Source organism: Terrapene carolina, unplaced genomic scaffold (genome assembly GCF_002925995.2).
Source record: "Terrapene carolina triunguis isolate 2854851 unplaced genomic scaffold, T_m_triunguis-2.0 Scaffold629, whole genome shotgun sequence".
NCBI lineage: Eukaryota > Metazoa > Chordata > Testudines > Emydidae > Terrapene > Terrapene triunguis.
In genome coordinates this window covers 9,845,056-9,848,830 of record NW_020664980.1, presented here as the reverse complement: position 1 = coordinate 9,848,830, position 3,775 = coordinate 9,845,056, and positions in this window count along the sequence as shown.

Here is a 3,775-nt window from a genome sequence, read left to right as displayed (position 1 = left end):
TGGGGGAGAGCCCAGGGCTGGGGCAGCAGGGGGTGTGGAAGAGCCCAGGACTGGGGCAGCAGGGGAGTGCAGGTGGGGGCCAGGGCTGGGGTGGCAGGAGATGCGGGTCGGGGGAGAGCCCAGGGCTGGGGCGGCAGGGGGTGCGGGTGGGGGCCAGAGCTGGGGCAGCAGGGGGTGTGGGTGGGGGAGAGTCCAGGGCTGGGGCAATACAGGGGTGCAGGGGGGAGCCCAGGGCCGGGGGAGGGGGCAGCAAAAAACCTAGAGCTGGCTCTGTCCCTACCATTTACAGCAAGCTGCAGATTTCAGTGCCATATTCCTTCCCCCACCCTTTCCTGTTGCTAGTGGCCAAGGGAATGCTGGGAAATGTAGTTCTTTCCCTGCTCTATAGGCAGGGAGCTAACCAAGGAACTACAGCTCCCAGGGCCCCCTGTTGGTTCTCAGCTCCCATGCTGGATTCTTGCGCCCCTTGCAAATCTGCCGCCCCAAGCAACTGCTTGCTTTGCTGGTGCCTAAAGCCGGCCCTGGGTGCTGTCATGAAATCAGGTGCAAAATCACATGCCTACTCATTTGCATTCAGACAGTAAGACGATTGCCACTCTATCATCTATATTACATCTAAAATTGTGCAATTAGAGTCATAGTTATAGAATTTTAGGCCAGAAGAGACCACCACAGCATCTAGTCTGATTGGTACATCACAGGCCAGCAACACCACCCAGAGTTTGCACACTAAATCCAAGAGCTGAAATTACACCAAGGAATTACAGCCCTTGGGAGACTAAACTCTAATTCTAATTATGCATGGCTTGATCCAAAACCCAATGACAATAATGGGAGTGTTTCATTTGACTCCAATGGGCTTCGGATCAGGCTCTAAGAGATGAAAATTGCAGTCAATGCACATTCTGACAAGGCCGATTAGTGCTGTAATATGAATAGTTTTGTTGAACTTCTGCGTGGAGGCTTTCATATTTCCATTCAGTTACCACCTGCTTTTCTAATATGTAAATGTAGCACTGCAGGTCTGTCATAACCAGGTAGTTAACTTATTGTTCTGCATGCAGTCATTTCCCATAAATGATCATAATACCACTGTGGATTTCAAGCGGCGAATAAAAGAAGGGTAGGGAAAGTTCTGTAAAAAGAAAAATACCCACAAATCTTCACCCAGATTTGAAAATAAATTTGAGTTAGTTGTAATTGCTTCCCTTTTGTGTTCACTCTCGATGACCTATCAAGAGATTGAGAGCTACGCAGATGAATGCTCCTGGAATGCAATTTTTAAGCTTGCATGCTTCAGATATTTTGTATGGAGGGAGACATCAGTTGACACAACTGAGTAACCAGTTTCTCAAAACCCCTGATTAGACTGTTGGCTCAGAGGCAGCTAAAGAAGTCAGCCAAGGCTCAGAATGGAGCTTTTTTTTTTTAAATTGGTAAAAAATTTTAGTGGTTGAGGGTTTTTTAAGTTTTGTAAAAAATTTTTCTACTTTGCCAAAACTTTTTTTTTTTTTCATGAAGCAATTCAAAACTGAAACATCCTCTTTCAATTGATCGGAAGAAAAAAAATGGTTTTTTCGTTTAAATATGATTTGAATTGAATCAAAACAAGTTTCTATTCTTTTCATTCAAAAACCAAACTTTTTGTCACAGATGGTTTTGCTGAAAAGCATAGCAAAGGAGGCTAATGCCTGAAAACTGAAACATTAAGGTGAGTGGAAGTGGGTGTGTATATGGATCACAGTGCATTTGTCTCAATCAGCTAGTGATGGACAGTAACGCCACCCCTACTGGGCAGTGCTTCTTTGCCAAAAGCACTTCGCCTCTTTCTTGTGGTTTAGGTGGAGTTGGTTGAAAAACATGACGAGAGGGGGAAATAATGTAAATGTTTGTGAAACTTTGTCTGCTCTTTGTCAAAACCTTCCTGGCCACCATCACCATTTGTCATAGATTAAGCCCAGCGCCCCTGGACCACAGCAGGTGAATCCAATCCAGCTAATTAAAGAGGGTTGGGCTACAACTGTGTCTTTAAAGGGCTGCTAATGGGCAGCTGGAGGAGGAAGGATTGAGACAGGCTGAGCCCTGGGGAGGAGAAGCCACACTGGAGTGGAGCTAGCTCCTGTAATGGGTTGCTGGAGCAAAGGGTCAGGGGCTCAGGGAAGCAGCCGTGCAGATGCTGCTCCAGGAAAGGAGCAGATGTGACTGAGGCTGGGAAGCTGCCTGGAGCAGAGGCCCAAGGACTGAGTTAAGACTGTTTCCTGTTTGTTTGATAAACCTCCTTGACTGAGAGTGGGCGTGGCAGCGCATGCTCTGGAGCCAGGGCGAAGCATGGCTCGATGACACCATTGCTGGCCTCGACACCATCACCAGGGATTTAGCAGAACTAGAAGAGCTATCACTGATATGGGTGGAGAATGTCTCCCTGAATAAAGTCCACAGGGAATGGATCTATACTGGAGAACCACTTGGACATTCAGAGTCTCACCATTTGCTGCAGCCTCTGTAATTCTGACCAGACCAACACAAGAGAAGGACCTAGATGACATCACCATCTCCAGGGCTGTTTTGTTTCAGCCCAAAATATTTATAAAACAGCAGAAGCAGGCACCTCCATGATGACCTTTAACCTAGTGGTTCACGCACTCCCTGGGACATGGCACGTCAATTCCCCCCTCTGCCTGATGTGGAAAAGGGATCTGAACTTGGGTCTGTCACATTGCAGGATGCTGCCCTAGCCACCAGGGTATGGGATATTTGGGGTGGGACATTCTGAATCTCCCCTTGTGAAGCTGTTCTATTTTTTAGGTTCATTGGTGTGCAAGAACTGGACTGCAGGGCTCCCTTCTCCCAGAGGAGTGAGTGCTCCAATTACCCACTGGAGAATCAGTCTCACTAGCTCTCAGGCCCAATGACTATCTATTGTCATTCCTAGTAGCCCTTCATAGTCATTCATGATGACAACAGTGGAATACAGCTGAGGAAATCACAAGTTATTTGCAGACATGCCCCAAGCAGAAAGAGCAGCTAAATTCATCACCTACTTTATCCTCTGAGAATCATTTTCTCAGCTCTGATTGCAAGAATAAGACAAACCTGGTTAAAAGCTATAAACAGGGGCTAGTTCCGGTAAAAGCTCGCCAGGTCCCAGAGTGGCTAGGTCTTGAGTGATACACTTTGCATGTGATTTTTTTTTTCCCCAGCAACTAAATTGCAAGCACCAGAGAGACAAGCTGCATGTTCTTATCTCTTACTGCTGTTGCGTCTCTCTGCTGCGCCCCCCCCTTTCCTCCTCCCCATGAGTGAGTAACAACAGGCACATAGGAATTTTTGTACTGGATCAGACCCCCGATCCATCTAGTTCAATAACCTGGCCAGTGCTGCCCCAGAACACTGTACCTGGTTCGTGGCCAGGGCTTAGTTGGAACATACTGCAACACTGCTCCAGTACTATGTTGTAGTTAGGCCAGAATGCATGTAATAACCGCCCTCTGCTGTGCGCCCCTGGCCCCCTTAATCCTCACTTCTTCTCCCCTACCCCCCACAGCTCACACACCCCTGCCCCAACCTAACCATTGTCACTCCACCGTCCCCAACTTAGGGCCTCAGCCTGCTTCCCATGGCTGCTCATGCTTCAGCCCCCCGCTGACTGGAGCTGGCGCAGCAAGTCCCACCGCTAGACGAAAACGCAAGTCACCTCCACAAAGGTGCCTCGTTTGTTCTTTGCAAGATGCTACTGTAGGTTCCTAACTCGGTACGTCTGCAGGCGAAACAAGCT